General features: G+C 45.7%; 1 protein-coding gene across 1 annotated transcript in view; it reads left to right on the forward strand.

Annotated features, from left to right (window-relative positions):
• Positions 1 to 21,958, forward strand: part of LOC136488730 (serpin-Z2A-like) — an 81,247-nt gene that overhangs the window by 26,546 nt on the left and 32,743 nt on the right. The gene's annotated exons all lie outside the window — the stretch shown is intronic.

The following is a 21,958-nucleotide window of genomic DNA, read 5'->3' on the forward strand; positions in this document are numbered from 1 at the left end:
CTATCACATCACGCGCTTGGTCCTAGCGCTGCTGCCACGAGCTGGAGCGCGGTTCACATCGCCACGGCTGACGCGCTGCGTACAGGACGCCGCTCGCGCCCTGCCCTGCTTTGGCCGGAGGTGCGCCGGGTCCCGCGCTGCTGCTGCGGGCGAACGTATCTGCCCGGCACTCGCACGCACGCAGGCAAGAGCCCTGCGCCCGGGTCCTAGCAGCTCTGCTCCCCTTCTACGCGTCTGCCATGGCTGCTGCTCGTGTCGCGTCGCTTGCCTGGCGTGCCGTCCGACACTGCCATCCTAGTACTACTCTCGTTGACCACGGCTGTGCGCGCGCGTGGGCTCATCCGGCTTGTTGCGTTCTCACGATTGCGCTCAAGGCCATGCCAAAGGCGGCAGTCACTTCGCCTACAAGGTCGTCGGCCGGCCGAGCCACGCCAAGCAACCGAATCAATGCGCTACCCTTTTTGTGTACCGTGCACGTATGGTGGTCGCGTGGAAGGACGACATCATGACAAACTGGCCACTGTGACGGTGGTACAAGGGAATGACACAAATTTGGAATTCTGTCGCCGCCGGCCGCCATAAGTTCTTAGGAGTCGCCACTAGAATTGGCCTCAACCACTCCACCGTTTTCCAATTAACCGTGCCCACTATGAGCCCAAGTAGTTAGCGTGTGAGTGAAGCCGTCCCGGCTTTCGTTCAGCCTTTAGCGAGGTAAGACGGAGCATTTCCCTCGCAGCGGTCCGCCATGGCCGCCTGAGCGGGCACACGGCCAGAGTGTCATGGGGTGTTTCATCGTTTCAATTAGGCTGTGCCTTGAGTAATAGTTGACTTGGTTATCGCAATCGTGCAGTGGTTTCGTTGGCAGAGCAGCGGGTCACCAGAGACGCCATCGCTATGCTCGCCGAGAACCAGCGTCACCCCGTGTCCATGGTCAATCGTCTTGGTGAGCCCCGCGCCTTCGCCTAGTCCGTCCGTCACACCGCTGGTGAGGTCCTCTTACTCCTAGAGTACCTGGTCGACTCGATTAGGGCCGAAGTGCGCCGGAGCGCGTGGTCATCCCCGGAGATGCTGGTTTCGTGGCCGATGCGTTTGAAGGTAGTAGCAAACCATTTAGAACTGCTACTTTGTTCAACGTAGCCTGTTGGTGGTCACTGAGTAGTATTTGAGGCGTTCGAATAGGTGATTTCGCCGGCGTCGGGCGACCATGGCCAGTCACCGCCGTGGCATTTGGCCATGCCTGCGTGGTGCGCAATTCTGGGCGTATGTTACCTTAATCTGTTTCACGTGGCACGTGGAAGCTCGTGGGGATGCTGGTGTGTGCTGACGGGGTTGGTGCTCGCCGGTGTTTGGCCAGTGAGGTCACAGCTCTGTTAAGTCCAGCTAGGGGCGTTGTGACGTGAATTTGAAGTAAACAAAGGGGTTAAGTGCTAGAGTCAGTGAGAGGAGGGAATAGTAGAATGGACTACGCTGTCATTTGATGGGAACCCGAGGGCTCTTTTGCATATTGTGGCACGCGCGTGGTTCATTCCCACCGCGGGCCGTCGTCCGGCTCGGCCGCGCCTACGTGTGGTCCGCGCTGCGCGCGCGCGTCGCGCCTTTGTGGGCCGAGCCGCGTGAGTTGGGCCACGGGTTAGAATTTGGTTTCTTCAATTTCCAGTAAAGTAGAAATGCTTATTCAATTTAGTTTTCAAGCTGAACTTTGATAGTTTGTAGTAAATTGTGTAATGGTCCAAAAATAGTAAAACCAATTTTGTTAGGTTTGCAAAATTACCATCTACTTGTTAGTATAGTTAGGTTACAGTTAACTGTGACGATGGTAGTTTCATAAATTCAAACTAAAGGGCTTAGTATTATGTAGATTAATAATTGTAGGAATTTTTGTGGTAAATCAGTGATAGTTATAGCTATAGAAATTTTACAGTAACCTCACTAGATTATTATGTACTTGCTGTAAATTTCATAGTCCTAGAGTAGGAAGATAAATAGAGTAGCTATTACCCTTGCCTTATCGTATATAGTGTAAATTAGCATTAGGAGTAAGAACACCTGCAGTTGCTATAATAATAATGAATGTTATATTTCAAACTTGTTATCGGTAACAATAGATGGCTTAGCACCGTGGTCGGTAGCACTAGCTTAGTAGTTAAATCGATGTACTTTTATTTTAAGAGTTGTTGTTTGTTATATTCTTAAGTATTGCATCATCATTTCATGCATGTAGATCACGAGCTGGTTGACTTCGTGCCCGTCGGTGAGCCGGAGTACGACGAGGTGATCAAGGAGTACAAGGAGGAGATCTTCATTTAGGAGCAAGCCCCGGAGCCTACTGGTGTTGACCTTACTGACCCATCGCCTGCCCAAGGCAAGCCCCGGTTCATAACTCCTATTTTAATGATCACTGAATATGTATATGTGATGTGCATTTAAGGTACAGTCATTTTATGGAAACTACATGCATAAATATATCTACCCATGAGTCCTACTAGTACAGGTCGAGTAGCTGCTATGCTCAGGATATCGGTAGCATGAGTAACATGCCGTTACTCGCAAGTAGGTGATAAATATGATCACTCAGGATAAAATAGTAAAGGTAAATGGTGACCAGGCTGGGATATGGTTTGGGTATTGGTGGGTGTAAGGGGTTGTGTCCTGTGGCCAACAGGGCATAGCTCGGTTACACTTTTTCCCTGTCTATGTCGATTAAGGACCGGTCGTTGCATATGACTCTTGGCAAGTCACAAATTTATTGTCCCGAGCGCATACTTGGGTATGGGCGCAGGAAAGACTTGTTGCTCTCTTGTCGCGGATCCGGCTCTTTCTGGACCGATTGATAGGAGGCGGACTTGGTGGAGGTCCTTGCACCACACTGAGTCTGGGACTCAGGAGTGGGGGCTTGGAGTCCAAGTTTGGACGGGGACATGGACACCCGGGACAGGAGAGTGATGGGTTAGTCCTGCTTGTGCCTGGGTCACAAGCGGGGCGTGTGTTTTTGGGGCACCCAGCTGGCCACATTGATTCGTGAATCACCGGGAAATCTAGTACAGCTTGTCTGCGGTTTAGCACCGTGTAAGGAAAATGGATCCTTGGTCCATTTACTTTAGATTTTGGTGTTTGATGACTAACACAACCAAATTGGACTAATGAATTTGCAAGTGTTTGTTTTGTTGTTCAATAGGGTGCAAGACGTAACTTGGACGAAGGCGACGTGATGATCCGATGATCAACACCTCAAGCAAGACCTTAGGAGCACAAGAGAAGGCCCAAGAGATCAAGCAAAGTCCAAGCATGAAGATTGGAACCAAGCCGTACGCAAGATCACGAAGAAACGAGCTCGCAGAGGCGACCGAATGCTGGACCGGACGCTGGTGGCTCGGCAGTCGGGACGACCGGACGCTGGTGGCGAAACCGACCGGACATAGGGAATTAGCGTCCGATCGAGTACAGTAAGGTTCCAGAGCGGCAAATCTACGACCGGACGCTGGCCAGCGTCCGATCAGTATATTGCCGGCTCAACGGTTGGGACGACCAGACGCGTCCGGTCAGTAGCAGTTTCGCGGGAGTTCGACCCCAACGACTACTTTCTTAGTGGGGCTTATAAATACAACCCCCAACCGGCCATTTGAGAAGTGTGGAGCTAAGGAAACATACCAAGGGTGTTGATACACCATTTTAGTGATCTCCACTTGCAAAGTGCTTAGTGATTCATCAGGTGATTAGCGTAGGTGCTTTGCGAAGTGCTTAGGTTGATTAGACCACCGCTTATGCGCTTGCTCTAGGTTTAGGCCTAGTGTTTAGTGAGGTTTGCATACCTCTTACCACTCGGTGCTTGCGAGCACCATTGTTGTACATTGGAGGGGCTTGAAGTCTTGCGAGATCACACCAACCACGTTTGTGGTGTGGCCGCCACCGTGTACCAGAGGGAACAAGGCCCGTGGCGTTTTGGCCAGAAGCTTGATAGTGAAGACGGCGGGGAGCATCTAGGAGAGGCTTGCCGGAAGGCACATCGAAGACCCACTTGCGCGTGGGGAAGGCTTGAGGTTATCCACGGAGTTACCCGACCGAGGGCTTGGCCCTTGCGAGGGATTCCTTGCGAGGGGCTTCAACGAGGACTAGGGGGAAGCTTGCGCGCTTCTCGATACCTCGGTAAAAATACCGAAGTCGTCGATGGGAGTTTGCATATCTCTACCTTGCTCTTTAGCTTCCGCATTTACATTGATTACTTTACTACATTTGCGGTAGAGATAGCAACACACTAGCAAAACCGTAGTTGCACATTTAGATAGTTTATCTTTTGCATAGGTTTTGCTAAGGTTAGAAAAAGAGGCCATAGTTTAGAGTTAGAATTTTTAAGTTGCCTAATTCACCCCCCTCTTAGGCATCACGGTCCCTTCACACCGTAGTAAGAACTGAAAGTGGAAAGGAGAAGAAATGGAACTGATTGCTCGACTCTTGCTTGAAAGTAGAATATGTGCTTATATAGACTGGATAGATGATAACTTAATACGGCTGATAATAATACATAAATAAGGACTCATTATTAGTATTGCTTTCTGCCAAAAGAAACCAGCAAACCATAAAGCTTATCATATTCCTTGGAGTCGGGAAATTATCCCCATTAGTCGGATAAGTCTCGCGAGTATATTGTGTACTCAGGGTTTATTTACCTCTGTTGCAGGTGATGCATGAGAAGTACCTTTGTGTGGAGGATTCTTCTGGTGGGCTCAGACGGAATCCTCGCTCCTATCGCTAGATGTTTATTTAAATTCCACTATTTATCATTCCGCACTCTGACATTTGGTATTGTAATAATGTACTTTTTAAGAAAACTCTGATGTATGAAATGGACAAGTATTGTAACTCGTTCTCATTATTGGATCCTTGGAAAAAATGTGGATCTTTTGGGTTCTCCCTTGGGGTGTGCCCGACGGATACCGCTCACGGTAGCCTGTTTTCGGGGTGCTTAGTGTGTGGTGGAAGACGAGTGCCTCCGTAAGTGTGCTATTTTGGGCGGTTCTGCCACATATGGTATCAGAGCCAATAATGGTTACGAGTTCATCACCCTTTTTCAAAACTTAAAAGTTTGACCAACAAAAGTTTTGCAAAAAGTAGGATGCGATTATATTAGGTAAATAAGTATAAGCCCTAGCAATATGGTCTATCTAGGATAGCAGCACTAGTTTTATCTAATCAGTTTTCTGTAGGTACACTGACTTACGTTGCGTAAGAAAGCGCTTAGTATACGGAAAGTGAGTGTGTGATGTGCCGGAAATTTAACGAATGCCGCTATATTCCGGCTTGAGTGAGCGCATAGGCTGAAGCATGCATAATGATAATAGCATCTTACTTTAACTAAAATCCCCCTTCACGTATAATTCAACTAGTAAGTTGATAGGGCTAACTAACAGAATGCTTTAATAAATGTGTTGTCATTTCTCTAATCCCTTGATTCTGATCGGGAGGGTGTTCTAATGGATGGTTCATATCACATACAGATGAATCTAAGGTCTGGACGTGGGAGCACCAGTGCGGGGGAGGCTCACGGTCTTGGCGAGGGCCACGGCGAGAGTGGCTGAGCCCATGAGCCCAACGGGGAGAGCCATGGGGCTCCACTTCTGGCTCCTCCTCCGCCACCGCCGCCTCCAATGACCCATGTTGAGATGATGGTGGAGCTATTGGTTGCTCGCCGAGAGTCAGCTCGTGCCATGGACATAATGGCACAAGCTGTCGCGGGCCTCGCCCACGGAGGTCACGGGGGCAACGGTGGGAACGGGGGTGGTGCCCGCCGTCTTGAGGTAACATCCTCTTACTAGGACTTCCTCAAGACTCACCCACCCACTTTCACCCCATTTGATGAGCCCCTGGATGCAGAGCACTGGCTTCGCATTTTGGAGCAGAAGTTTCTGCTGCTCGACATGGCCGACGAGCAGAAGGTGCGCTTTGCAGCACAGCAGCTTTTGGGGTCCACAAGCGCATGGTGGGATACCTTCCATGCCATGGAGCAGCTTGATCATCCGACAACCTGGTAGGGGTTCACCACCGCTTTCCGAGAGTTCTTTATCCCTGTTGGTGTCATCAACTGGAAGGTGACTGAGTTCCTAGAGCTTCGCCAGGGGAATATGACAGTGATGGACTATGTGAATAAGTTCAATCACTTGGCCCAGTATGCTAGCATTCACGTGGATGCTAATGACAAGAAGAAGGACCGCTTCTTTCATGGTCTCTCTTCCATCCTTCAGGAGAAGCTGTACACCACGAACTATTAGACCTTCGGGGCGCTGATGAATGCCGCCATCGCTATGGAGGGTTTTCAGCGGGAGTCTCAGGCAGAGTGGAAGAGGAAGTGGGTGGTAGCTAGATCTTCTAGCCACCCTTACACGCAGAAGGTACAGGTTGTCCGACGGGGGCTCTATCAGTCATCAGGCGGGCCTTCATTCCGGTAGCCCCAGCAGACTTCTCAAACTTCCTCCACCTAGTACCGTGCACCCCTGCAGCAGGTGTAGTCCTAGCAGTCTCAAGGACAGCAGGTCCCACCTCATCAAGGATTCAGGAACAAGCCAGGTGCTTGCTTTAAGTGTGGCAAAGATGGCCACTATGCCCAAGCTTGTCCCCAGAACCCGCCAGCTCAGTCAGCTCAACCGTCCGTGAACTCCAGGCTTGTCAAGAGGACCATAATCAAGAAGAAAGTGCCTAGCAGATCCGGTCAGGTGCATTTCACGGATGCTGAACAAATTTTGCAGCAGGAGCCGGTGATGGCTGGTATGTTTACGATCGACTCCCATCCAGCTTATGTGTTGTTCGATTATGGTGCATCGCATTCCTTTATGAGCATGGGGTTTGTAGAGCGGCACAACTTACCACTTATGGCTGTACCTTATGCCTATAAGATCCGTACTGCGGGTTCGCAAATGTTTATCAATACCCGCACAGATACGGTAAGTTTGGTATTAGCCACCCACACTTACTGCCTATAGTTCATGGTCATGCCTGGGCAAGGCATTGATGCTATTCTTAGAATGAACTGGTTGTAGGTGTATGGGGTAGTCTTGGATTTGAAGAGGAGAAGTGTGGAGTTACGGCTTCCTTCTTCGGAGGATAGGATGTCTCTTATTGTACCCTCCGATCCAGTCTTACCTATTGCTACCCATGCTGAAGCTTCTCCTGATCTTACCTCCATTCCGGTAGTATGTGAGTTCCCGGATGTTTTCCTTGAAGATCTTCCTAGGTTGCCTCCGGATAGAGAGGTAGAATTCTCCATTTAGCTAGAGCCTGGTGCTGCCCCTATCTCTAGATGCTCGTGTTGCATGGCTCCAAGGGAACTAGCAGAAATGAAGAAGCAGCTGGAGGAGTTGATGGACAAAGGTTTCATCTATCCTAGTTCTTCACCATGGGGTCGCCTGGCTATTTTCGTGAAGAAGAAGGATGGTACCTTGTGGATGTGTGTGGATTACCACCCCCTTAATGTGGTAATAGTTAAGAACAAGTATCATTTGCCCCGCATAGATACTTTGTTTGACCAATTAGCTGGTGCCAAGGTGTTCTCGAAGATAGATCTCCGATCAGGCTATCATCAGATCAAGATCAGGCCACATGATATACCAAAGACAACTTTCTCTACTAGGTATGGGCTGTATGAGTACCTAGTGATGTCTTTTGGTCTCACCAATGCTCCTGCCTTCTTCATGTACCTGATGAATTTAGTTTTCATGCCGGAGCTGGATAAGTTTGTGGTGGTTTTTATTGATGACATCCTGATCTATTCCAAGAATGATGAAGAGCATGCCCCACACCTTCGGATAGTACTGACTCGACTGAGGGAGCACAAGCTGTATGCCAAATTTAGCAAGCGTGAATTTTGGTTAGATCGAGTGTAGTTTTTGGGGCATGTGTTGACACCTGAAGGCGTTTGTGTAGATCCCAGCAAGGTGCAAGATGTATTGGATTAGAAGTCTCCCAAGTCTATGCATCACATGAGTCAGTTTCTTGGTCTAGCTGGATACTATCAGCGTTTCATTCCTGATTTCTCTAAGATAGCCCAGCCAATGACCAAGCTGCTCCAAAAAGAAGCTAAGTTTAACTGGAGCCCATCCTATGAAGAAGCTTTCCAAACTCTGAAGACATTCCTGACCACTGCTCCTATGTTGGCCCAACCGGATATTGATAGGCCCTTTGATGTATACTGTGATGCCTCAAAGACGGGGTTGGGGTGTGTGCTTATGTAAGATGGGCGTGTGATAGCTTATGCTTTGTGCCAACTGAAGAAGCACGAGGTGAATTACCCCACTCATGACTTAGAGCTGGTTGCTATTATCCACGCTCTAAAGATTTGGAGGAACTACCTATTGGGCAACAAAGTGCACATCTTTACTGATCACAAGAGCCTTAAGTATATTTTCACTCAGTCTGAGCTGAACATGAGGCAACGGAGATGGCTAGAGTTGATAAAGGATTATAACTTGGAAGTCCATTATCACCCAGGAAAGGCCAATGTTGTAGCTGACGCTTTGAGCCGAAAGTCACATTAGGATGAGGAAGCACCTTTGTCTCTCAACCATGCAGAGGTCTTGGCTCACATTGCATTGACCTCAGAATTGCTGGAGTAGATTATTCGAGAGCAAAAGGAAGACCTCGAAGAGATTCCTCACATTAGGAAGTTGATGGCTGAAGGGCGTGGCCCTCACTTTAGTGTTGATGAACATGGAGTAGTGAGATATAAGGATAGATTGGTGGTTCCATCCAATGAAGAGCTGAAAAGAAAGATTTTGAATGAAGCTCACCATTCAAAACTGTCTATTCATCCTGGCAGCAACAAGATGTATCATGATCTGTGCCACTTGTACTGGTGGTCTAACATGAAGCAGGACATCACCCAACATGTCACGGAGTGCAATACTTGTGGTAGGGTTAAAGCAGATCATATGCGTACCCTAGGATATTTGCAGCCTTTGCCCATTCCTGTGTGGACATGGGAGGATATTTCTTTGGATTTCATTGTGGGTTTACCCCGCACATCCATGGGCTTTGATTCTATTTGGGTCATTATGGACCGTCTCACCAAGTCTGCCCATTTTGTCCTAGTGGACACTAGATATACAACCAAGAAGTATGCTAAGATATATTTCGATCAGATTGTGACCCTTCATGGAGTTCCCCTTATAATCATCTCTGATAGAGGGTCAATCTTTGTCTCTCATTTCTAGGAGCAACTACGACACTGTCTATGTACTCATCTTCTTAGAAGCTCAGCATACCACCCACAAACCAATGGTCAAACTGAAAGAGTGAACTAGGTGCTTGAGGATATTTTGAGGGCTTGTGCCATCTCTTTTCCTGAGAAGTGGGATAAGTGCTTGAAGTTAGCTGAATTTTCTTACAATAACAACTACCAAGAGAGCATCCGCATGGCACCATTTGAGGCTCTATATGGGCAGAAGTGTAGAACGCCACTGAACTGGGTTGAAGTGGGAGACCGTGGGTACTTTGGGCTTGATTTCATAAAAGAGGCTCGAGAGAAAGTAAACATTATTCAAAGCCACTTGAAGGCAGCTCAAAGCCGACAAAAGTCTTACAAAGACAAGCGAAGGAGGCCTTTGGAGTTTGCAGCTGGGGACTATGTGTACCTCAAAGTGTCTCCTATGAGAGGGGTGCATCGGTTTGGTGTCCATGGCAAGCTAGCCCCTCGGTATGTGGGCCCGTACCAGGTGTTGCAACAATGTGGCCCCATTGCTTATCGTCTCCAGCTTCCTGATATTTTATCTATGGTGCATAATGTGTTTCATGTATCGCAATTGAAGAAATGTCTGCGTGCTCCTGAGGAAGCTATGGAAATTGAAGAGCTTCCCCTCCAGACAGATTTGACTTATGTGGAGCACCTTATAAAAATCTTGGATGAGAAGGAGAGAGTGATGAGGAATAGAGTGGTAAAGTTCTACAAGATGCAGTGGCAAAACCATTCAGAGGATGAAGCGTGTCACAGAACTGACCAATTTATAAGAGCACAAGTACAAAAACAATCGCCGAAATGATCAAATTCTCGAACTTGAGCCCATATAAACCCGGTAGTCAACTGAAATCTTGAAGGATTTCAAACCAACTTGCATACAACCAAGATCACAATAATTCAACATAACATATCGTACATTACAACATTTCGCAGACGTTTGCAAAAAGATTACATCATCACAGAGTCATCGTTATTACAAAACAAGTCTTGTAAAACATGCGGAAGCAAATAGTTTGACTTACACACCCGAGTTCAAATACAAATACTGGTTCACTGATCACAACCCGCAAAAGCATTTAGATAAGGGAAACAGAGATCATGCCCATGATCTAGTCTTCGTCACCCGCCGGGTGGAGACAATACTTATAGAATCCCTCATATAGAAGGTCATCTGCAACAAGAGGGAATAAACCCTGAGTATGAGAAGGTACTCAGCTAGACTTACCCGTCAAAAACCAAACAAATGACACCGAGGATTATGCATAGCTTAATTTAGTGGATCTGGCTGACACTTTCTTTTTGTAGAAAAGCATAAGTAATAATGATCAACTCTTAACCTGAACTAGCAGTGACTTTTTGCCATTGACCTATCATCTATATTAGCACCTGTACTAAGCAATCATTTTATTAGGGTGCAAACATTAATAACCATATAAGGTATACATTGTGGCAACCTTATCATCATCATCCATTTAACCATATCGTTAAATTAATTGAATCTACGTTGCCGCTGCTCAGTCAAGTTCTCACTATCCGGGAGAGATGGCGGTTCGAATCGATTCCTATCCAGCTGGAGGGGTATTCCTAAACACAAACCCTACTTCCCCCATCAGGGTTGCAAACGAGTCACCTTTGGTACGATTCAGGAGTAGCGAGTCCGAACAGATCGACATTCTCAGAGAACCACTCTGCCAAGGTTGTTCGGGACTCTAACCCGCCTTGGACTTATGCCAATGGCTCTCCGCACATCCTTACTACCTCCAGAATGCACGCCACTACTCGCGTCCCCGGCCTGAGTCGAGCTACTAGGCTTCGCGGTCGGAACGACTTATCCGGCCAGCTAAGTGTTAGGCTGCGTTCAACATGACATGAGGACGTACAACGTATCGGTCCTTAAAGGACACAGACGGAGTCACTATGTCCAAACCTACACAAGACTCCGCCCAGTTTTAATTCATTATTAACATGGTTCTTTTCCACGATAGCAAATATAGCCAACCATGATCCACCTCATCCTAAAGCTCGCAGGTGATAGGAAATCACCTGACTTCTACCGCACTAAGCATGGCTAAGCATTTAACCCGTTCCTGAACTTAAATAGGATTCCAGTACGATATCTGGACAAGGAGGGATATATAATACAACAATTGGTTCCAACCAATTCCTATACTTAATGCATCACCAACGAATAAAAGATACTCAATGTATTTGTAAAAACATGGGAGGCTTAATATGCTCCGGGGCTTGCCTTTTAGGAAAGAGGAAGGCTGGTGGTCAGGGCACTCGGGCAACTCCTCCGCGGCGGCTGCTTTGTTGGCTTCCTGCACCTCGGGCTCCTCCTCCTGGTTGGCTCCCTCAAACTCCAGCAACGTCACTCCCTCCGGCACACCTATTGCATGAAGGCACAAGATAAATATCATGGATGCACATGAACGAAGTTAGGGATGCTCGGGGAATGCACATGCTCACTGTAGTCCGCATATTCCAACTTAAGCCCTATTCAAATCACTTTACTTACCAAGTTTATACAACCTAATGTATAATTGCTCATCTTCAGTTAATGACCTAGCACATGCACCTAAGCATATTCTCAAGTTAGGCTAACCCCTAAACAATCAACGAGAACATTGCAACAAGCATACACTCAAGCATTTGTATTTCAGCAAAATGGAGACTATATAGCGGTACAGTAAACTGGCCATAACTAGAGATTTAGAAATCCAAATGACATGCAAAAAGACAATTTGGAAAGCTTATGAAATTTTATACAATTCCTTTTCAGACCTCAAAGCATGATTCCAAACGTTACTAGGTTGAATTCTTCAATCAACAGAACTCTGTCCTCACAAGACAGAGAGTAGGCAAAACATGAACCCAACTTTAAACAGCTGTAGTTCCTAAACTACTAGGCCAAATGCCATCAAATTTTGATAGGAGCTAGATACATAAATTATCTAAACCTTTTGTATTCATCACATTCACAGCAAACTAAAATATCATGGGGAACTTTATAAAGTCCCCAGATCTGTCCAGAGGGACATAATGCCAATAAAATAATTATTAACTTATGATGTAAACACGTAATTGGACAAAACTAACTCTACTCACTTATCACCCATATCCCAAGAACACCAGAAAGTAGGGTGTTCCTTACCAAAACATTTCTTTTAATACCTTTCTTAATTTATTTAATTAATTAGAGGAAATGGTAAACATATATGAAAACTACACCATTAAATCTACAAAAATTACAGTAGATACTACATGCTCTAAGTAGACCACTATACAAATTTCACACCATTTGAGCAAGTATAACAGCCTACACAAAAATGATAAGACATAATGGCTTAAAATGACATAATTAGGAAACCTTAGTGAAAAGTGTCAAGCAACAGATTTAATATTTTTCCTAGTATCCTTAAGGTACTAGGATACTACCCACAAAGTTTCATGGTCATAGGATACCTAGATAATTTACAAAAATTTACACAAGTATCGATCAATGATAAAAGGAAAATCTATAACTCAAAACCCATACATGCAATGGCTCTCAAATTTTTACCAGAGTTTCTACTAAGCAAGAATAGCTTACCCACAAAATTTCATAATTTTTGGATCATAGAAACTCAAGATATAATTTAAACAAGTTTGCATGTATTTAAAAACACATTTCAAGTTCCTATTTAATTCATCCAAAATTTCTACATCATGTGCTCATGTCATATTTTTCTTAAATACTAGACTTCCCTGTGAGTCTAACAAAATTTGAATCACACCATTTGGATCTACACATTTGGAGTTACAAAATTCACAAAACAGCATAGAAATCTGTAAATTTGAACTATCGTAGAACAGAACTGTCACTGACGCGTGGGACCCGCGTGTCAGCCGGGCCCGCTGGTCAGCGACACAGAACAGGGGAGACGACGTGCGATGGTGCAGCGGTGGTCTAGCTCACCGACGGCGAGGACTCCGGTGACACCAAGGACACCTATGTGCTCTATGTGATGAGGTGAATCGATTGGTGCTACTGGCAAGGTCTATGGTTCAACGGAGGTGGCTCGTCGCCGGTGATGGCGGCATGGCAGAGCTCTGGCACGAGGTGCCGACGACGGCGAGCCTTGGCTGCCACATCCGAGCTCGGTATGAGCTCCACGAGGTCACCACGGTGCTACCCAAGCAGAGAGAGGAGGACGAGAAGGATCCTAGCTACCCCGACCACGGCGGCCTCGAACTCCGGCGAGGTCACGCTCATGGCGGTGGTGGCGGGAGTGGCCAATGTGCCCTTACCAAGACTCAATCGGCTCAGCTAAGAGGTGGAGGAGGTAGAGGAGGACACGGTGGAGCTGAGGTCGAGCTGTGGTTTGCGTTTTTACGGTGGCGAGCGAGCTAGGCGACGGCGCGGCTTGCTCGGCAATGGCGGAGCCGGCGCTGCTCGGTTGCTGCGCGCGGTGGAGGCGAAGGAAGTGAAAAATTGGACTGTGAACCGGTCGGGCAGGCGCGTGGGAGGTTTAAGTCATGGCCTACGATGCCAGGACAGCCACGGCGCGTGGCTGCGTGGTCAGGCGGCCGGCGACGAGTGTCACCCACGCGTCGGTTGTTTTCTAAAAACGGTCAGGCACTGTAGCTCGCCATTTAGAGTCCCTTCGACGCCTGACAGCGAGAATTGACGGTGCTTGATCTCATAAACCATGACGAATCAATGAAAACTATATACATGAGAGTTGTAAAGCTATGATAGGGCTACAACAATGCTTTAGACATCATCAGCTAATTCTCAACGGATCACGAGTTATATCAAGCCAAAGTTGAGTTCATGACACTGAAACTCAGTTATAACACTTAGAAAATTTTCAAGTGTTGAATCAGCCTTCAATACTGACTTGTGGGTCCTCTTTGAACATGTTGTGCACATTTTCATGACTTGGCTTCTAAACAAAGTTTGTCCTTATAAAATTTGCTACAACTTTGCTTTAGGTTGCTCAGACCTGCAAACATTCTAAGCTACACTTTTTAAACAGTCAAACAAAAGGGTTCAGGAGTCAAAACAAGTCAAACCACTATTTGAAATCATATTTAGGCAACATGATCAATATGAACAATGTTCCAAATGACATTCTAGGTGTCACTAAGTTGTTTAAGAGAATTATTAGCCACACCATACCTTGGTCACACAAGAATCAAGCATTGTATGTACTGAAACACTGAAAACACATGAAATGTTACATTTGTTTCATAGTCATGTTTCACATGTTTCATGATCTTGTTGCATGATACTACTAGCTTTGTTTCACTAAAGTGAGTTGCACATGTTGCACTTAAGTGTTGCGCACTATTCATCTCATAAAAGAAACAACACACATGAAATATGCAACATGTTGCAATGTTTCGAAATCATGTTTCATGTGATATAAGCTTATGAATGGATGAATGATGCTCATGTCCATGAAATGCAAGTGCAAATGTGGAAGCCAAACACCTAGGGTGTTACAACCCTCCCCCTTATAAAAATCTCGTCCCGAGATTTGAAAAGCGTACCATTGTTGATAGAATTCCTTATAACCATCCCACAAATAATCTTCTCTTTCCCACGTTGCATCGCGTTCACTACCCTGATTACTCCACATGACTTTGTAAAACTTGACCACCCGACTCCGAGTCACTCGCTCACGAGTGTCAATCACTTGGACCGGCTTTTCTTCAAAGGTCAAATCTGATTTCAACTCGATATCCCCCAATGGAACTCTCTCTTCAGGGACGCGAAGACATTTCTTCAATTGGGATACATGAAAGACATTGAAGATAGCACTCATCTCAGGAGGTAATTGAATCTTGTACGCCACCTTACCACTTTGTCCAATGATTTCAAACAGACCAACATATCTCGGCGCAAGCTTTCGCTTCACACCAAAGCGTTGGACACTCTTCATGGATGAGACTTTCAGATAAACGAAGTCTCCTACTTCGAACTCAATAGGTTTTCTACGTCGATCAGCATAACTTTTCTGCCTAGCTTGAGCTGCGGCCATGTGGGTTTGGATGGTACGGACTTGTTCTTCGGCTTCTTGAACAAAATCAATTCCATAATATCTCCTTTCACCGGCTTCTACCCAATTCAACGGGGTTCTACACTTTCGGCCATACAAAGCTTCAAACGGTGCCATCTTGATGCTCTCTTGATAACTATTATTGTACGAGAATTCAGCTAGGGGCAACCATTCTTCCCATGAGCCCTTAGCCGAGATGACACATGCTCTCAACATATCTTCTAAGATTTGATTCACTCGTTCAGTTTGGCCATTGGTTTGTGGATGATAGGCAGAACTTCTTACTAGCTTAGTTCCTAATAATCCGTGTAAGTGCTCCCAAAAGCGAGTAGTGAACTGTGGTCCTCTATCCGAGACAATAGTATGAGGGATCCCATGAAGTCGGACTATCTGATTAAAGTACAACTCCGCATAGTCGGTTGGACGGAAATCTATGCGGACAGGAATGAAGTGTGCAGACTTGGTCAGTCGGTCTACAATCACCCAAATGGAGTTAAAATTTCTCTGAGTAGTAGGGAGTCCAACAATAAAATCCATACTTATCTCCTCCCATTTCCAACCTGGAATAGAGAGTGGCTGAAGTAATCCAGCTTTCTTGTGCACATCCTTGACCCGACAACAGGTGTCACACCTAGCCACATAAGCGGCTATCTCTTTCTTCATTTTGGTCCACCAAAATCGAGGCTTCAAATCATGATACATTTTGCTACTACTAGGATGAATAGATAATTTAGAGGAATGGGCTTGGGATATGATTTGATTTCTAAGCTCTCTATCCTTCAGAACCACCAACCTATCCTTGAACCATAACACGCCATCCTCATCTACTTGAAAATGCTTGGTTTCTTGCTCTTTCATCTTGCGCTTGATGTGGAACACACCTGCATCTGTCTTCTGTAGCTCGATAATTCGACTCTGTAGAGTACAACTGACTGTGATATTGTAAAGGACTGCAGGATGAAGGAGTTTTGACAAATGGACATCACTTTCAATCAAAGAGTGGCAATGAGATTTCCTGCTTAAGGCATCCGCTACGACGTTTGCCTTGCCAGGGTGATAGTGTACTTGGAGGTTATAATCCTTGATTAACTCGAGCCATCTTCTCTGACGCATATTCAACTCTAGTTGAGTGAAGATGTACTTGAGACTTTTATGATCAGTGTAGATGTTGCACACATTGCCGAGTAAATAATGTCTCCAGGCCTTCAAAGCATGAACAACAGCAGCGAGTTCCAAGTCATGCGTTGGATAATTCACTTCATGCTTCCGAAGTTGGTGAGAGGTATAAGCAATGACTCTACCCTCTTGCATAAGAACACCTCCTAACCCAATACCTGATGCATCGCAGAACACATCAAAAGGTTTCTCGATATCTGGTTGTGCCAAAACTGGAGCCGATGTTAGTAGAGTCCGCAGTGGAAAGCCGCATCACACTCTAGAGTCCAGACAAACTTCATGTCTTTTTGCAGCAACCGAGTCATAGGCTTGGCTATTTTAGAGAAATCCGGGATGAAACGACGATAATAGCCAGCCAAACCTAGAAAACTCTGAACCTCGTGCACCGAGATTGGAGCCTTCCAGTTCAACACTTCTTGCACCTTGGTGGGATCAACCATAATTCCACCATCGAACAACACGTGTCCAAGAAAAGGTACCTCACGAAGCCAGAATTCACATTTGCTGAACTTTGCATACAGCTGGTGTTCCCGCAATCTAGTGAGAACAACTCGCAAATGTTCAACGTGATCTTCATTTTTAGAATAGACCAAGACATCATCTATAAATACCACCACAAACTTATCCAACTCGGGCATAAACACCGAATTCATCAGATACATAAAATGTGTAGGGGCATTGGTCAATCCAAAAGACATAACAAGGTACTCATACAGACCATATCTTGTAGAGAATGCAGTTTTTGGGACATCCTCAGGCCGAATCTTGATTTGATGATAACTAGATCTCAAATCAATCTTAGAAAAGAGTTTTGCTTTAGACAACTGATCAAATAAGATATCTATGCGTGGCAGAGGGTACTTATTCTTGATTGTAACTGCATTCAAGGGTCTATAATCTACACACATGCATAGGGATTGATCCTTCTTCTTTACAAAGATAGCTGGGCAACCCCACGGAGATGAACTAGGATGGATAAGGCCTTTCTTTAGAAGTTCATTCAACTGGGTCTTAAGTTCGGCTAGTTCATTGGGAGGCATTCTATATGGCCTTCTAGAGATGGGCGCTGTACCAGGAAGCAACTCTATCTTGAACTCCACTTCTCGATCCGGGGGCAATCTAGGCAAATCATCGGGAAAAACATCTAGAAAGTCACACACGACAGGGATATCTGCCATAGACTTTGCTTGCACCGCATTAGTCGTGTAAGAAAGATTGATGTCCCTGGGTAGCTGTACTAGAAAACCCTCCTGATTACCAGGATCTCTGAGCATGACTACTCTAGTCGACGTATCAATAAGCACTTCATGACTGCTCATCCAGTTCATTCCCAATATCACATCGATACCCAGCCCCAGCAAAACTACCAGATCAACCTGATAACTTCGCCCTTCTATCTCAAATTGTACGTCCCCAACTACCAGCTTGAGTTGGGATAATACCACTGGTAGCCCTAATGCAATAACCCTCACCCTCAATAGTGTATGTTTTCTGCATAAACTTGGATGCAAATACTGTACTAATAAAGGAATGTGAAGCACCTGAATCAAATAGTACGACTACGGGGTGTTGATCAATTAGAAACTTACCAGCAGTTACTACCTCTCCTGAAGGAATATCAGTAATATTCATGTGGTTCACCTGCCCCTGACGGCCACCTTGGTAGTTATTCTTCTTAGGGTAAGGGCACTCCCTTGCCCAGTGGCATGTCTTGTTGCAGTTCCAGCATGGCATGTTGCTTGGAGGGGCCTTGGAACTACCCTGACTGGTAGTGCCCTTGGAAAGAGCAACTATAAACGCCTTGCGAAACCCAGTCTTGGCGGGATTCTTCTTCAGTGGTGGGCGAAATTTAGTGGCTGATGCTGGAGGATGGAATGGAGCCTTCTGTGTGACTTGAGCCTTGGATTGTGAGGCACCCGCCTCATAGGCCCTCTTACGACTTTTCAAAGCAGCATACACCGCATTGTTGTTCTCTTGCGATAAAGCATCACTCACAAACTCATTAAAATGAGCACACTTGCAATTTCCCATGGTCTTCATCAATTTGGGGCTAAGTCCCCGCTTGAAACTAGCAATCTTTTTGGCATCGGTGTCCACAAACTCGGTAGCATACCTTGCAAGGTTGTTGAAAGCCTGCAGGTATTCATTCAAGCTCTTGTTCCCCTAGGTTAGCTTCATAAACTCTGTATGCTTGATTGCCATGAGACCAGGAGGAATGTAATTTCCCCTGAAAGCAGACTTGAACTGATCCCAAGTGATTTGGGCATTAGCGGGCATAGTGGACCGATGATGACTCCACCAAATGCCAGCTGGCCCATGCAGTTGGTGAGATGCATACTCAATCTTCAGTACCTCTGTCAAGCGGAGCAGACAGAACTTCTGCTCGAGAGTATTCAGCCACTCATCAGCCTGTAGGGGCTCCTCAGCCTCCTTGAAGATCGGGGGTTTCGTGTCAAGGAAATCCTTGAAGTCACTGTATTGATTTGGCTCCGGCCCTTGGCGTGGACCACGGCCATCACGATTCGCAATCGTACGGAGAGCCTCAGCCATAGTGCACTGTCCTTCCACAAGAATTGCCATCAATTCTGTTGGTGTGGTGGTGGTGGTGGTGGAAGATCATCATCATCACCCGCACCGGTGGAACGAGTACGAGGCATCTGCAACCATGCGCAACCAGTAATTATTGATGATGTTAGCACATTGGAGAGGAATAATGTAATTACGCCAAACCGAATTTACTGAAGAGAGTGAAAACTTCATACAATAAATAGAGGCAATAATTCATTCTCCAATCACCACATCATCAATTAGATTACTAGCGCCATACGCAGTGCATTCCAACATTTCAAGTTTTAAACTTAACCATCAAGGTACGCATCCCGTAGGGAGCAAATTAAAGTACATTACATGCCAAGTTCGAATTAAAAAGGTACATCCAACATCAGTCATCGCACTTAAGTCCATTACATCAATGACTGCAAAAGCTTAAACTAGTGAGACTTGCTAACTACTACTCATCGAAGTGATCGTTGTCCACATCGGAGACACCTTGGACTTCTTCTAGGTCTTCCTCTTCATCTACCGGCTCAGCTACATTGGCATCCATCTGCACGTCCTCTTCTTTGTCATCGGCCTCAATCACTTGAGGTCCACCCACATTTGGATACCTTGGTATGGGGCGAGGAATAGGAAACAGATGGTTGTGCAGTTGATGGTGCTCAACCTGAAGCTCTTCAAGCCGTTCTTGGAGTTCTTGCTCCTTATGGAAAGCATTTTGGTTAGCTATAATCCAACCCTGACGTCTTTGTTCTGCTAACTCCAAAGCTGCATCTCTGTGATGGGTCACACGATCCAACTCTTGTGCTGCCTCATCTCTCTCAATAGTGAGGTTCATCAACTGGTTATGAAGCTCGTCTCTCTCGTGTATGGTTTGACCCCACTGTTGCAAACGATAATTTGCAATACCGCAAATCTCATCAACTTCTTGCTGAGCTCTCCCACATGCATCCGCCCTACGGCGATACTTGCGGGCACGCAACCTGAACTTGTGCTGGGCTTCCATTGCCTTGCCAGCTTCATCTAGCGCACTAGAAAGGGTGTTTTGCCTAACTCGACAAAGCTTCAAGACTGCCATCATAGCACTCATTCCAGCGTTGTCGCTCTGCACACGTTCGCCACGGCCTCGAACCAAGGCCTGGTCAACGTCCTGAGTCCACTCAGCCTCAGTAGGAGCCACTCGGGGAATGGATGAAGCTGGTCCACCCACTAACTCATCCCCGAAGCTCTGTGCTATATCCATCAGCACATCAAGGGCAGCAACCTGAGCGGCTTCCCATGGGCTTCATCCATCAGTCTCGATGCTCCACCCATGCCACAATGGTCTTGTGGGGTTTTGCGGCACTATAAAGGTCACGACGTACCATGGTACATCTCCCAATGGTACCGCCTACCTCCATGTGTAGATGGGTGCCTCCGGGTACCCAACTGAACTGAGCACCCTCCAGAGCAAGGTGGGAGTACCGAACTGGTCCAAAAAGGTGCTGCTACTAGTAGGAAACACGGGCGCGGCCATCTGTATCAAAAAGGGATGCAATTCACGTGAGAGGATTATTTTGCTGAGAGATTGCACTTTATACTTGGGATAAACAATTATAAGGGAGGGAGTAATGCAATATGAATGACATGAGTGAATATGATGCATGCTCGTTCCGTACATCCTCACAAACCTAGGAAAATTTAAGCTTTAGTGGAATATATGGTGGCATACATACGTTCTCTCAATTAGCGGTAACTAGTCGATCTACACGGTGCGTTGTTAGCGTACCTGCAGAAAAAATCATTGCAGCCCAACCCAACAAGATATAATGCTAATAATCACAAGTAGTAACTAAGATACTCTCCATATATACATCCCCAGATATATATACTTCGGTATCCAAACTACCCGACAGATGTACCCACAATTAAGTACCTTCATATATACATGTATGCAACATGTAAATACTCCAGTAACCACAACTAGCTCTCCCCTAGACCGACGATTGGACGGTCATGCTCTCGCAACTCACACTTACCTTAGTGTAGAGGCAATTGATCCATACATTACCATTCAAGCGAATGACACCCATGCAATATCACGCCATATGGACGACGAAATAGAAACAATCAATTTCCCCCAAGTTAGTAATTATATATAAGCCACCTAGAAGTCCTTAAGTGGGCTACAAGGGATGTGATCACCAGTACACCCTAAAAATTTTGATTTTTGAACACTTATATATAACTATAAGTTGGAAAACCGTTTTCACAACAAAAGCTTTTGTTTTAAATAGCCGTAAGACATGTTTAATGTTGAATCTAGCTCTGATGCCAGCTGTCATAGAACCGACCAATTTATAAGAGCACAAGTACAAAAACAATCGCCGAAACGATCAAATTCTCAAACTTGAGCCCATATAAACCCGGTAGTCAACTGAAATCTCGAAGGATTTCAAGCCAACTTGCATACAACTAAGATCACAGTAATTCAACATAACATATCGTACGTTACAACATTTCACAGATGTTTGCAAATAGATTACATCATCATAGAGTCATCGTTATTACAAAACAAGTCTTGTAAAACATGCGGAAGCAAATAGTTTGACTTACACACCCGAGTTCAAATACAAATACTGGTTCGCTGATCACAACCCACAAAAGCATTCAGATAAGGGAAACAGAGATCATGCCCATGATCTAGTCTTCGTCACCCGCCGAGTGGAGACAATACTTACAGAATCCCTCATATAGAAGGTCATCTGCAACAAGAGGGAATAAACCCTGAGTACAAGAAGGTACTCAGCTAGACTTACCCATAAAAAACCAATCAAATGACACCAAGGATTATGCATAGCTTAATTTAGTGGATCTGGCTGACACTTTTTTTTGCAGAAAAGCATAAGTAATAATGATCAACTCTTAACCTGAACTAGCAGTGACTTTTAGCCATTGACCTGTCATCTATATTAGCACC

Source organism: Miscanthus floridulus, chromosome 10 (genome assembly GCF_019320115.1).
Source record: "Miscanthus floridulus cultivar M001 chromosome 10, ASM1932011v1, whole genome shotgun sequence".
NCBI classification, from domain to species: domain Eukaryota; kingdom Viridiplantae; phylum Streptophyta; class Magnoliopsida; order Poales; family Poaceae; genus Miscanthus; species Miscanthus floridulus.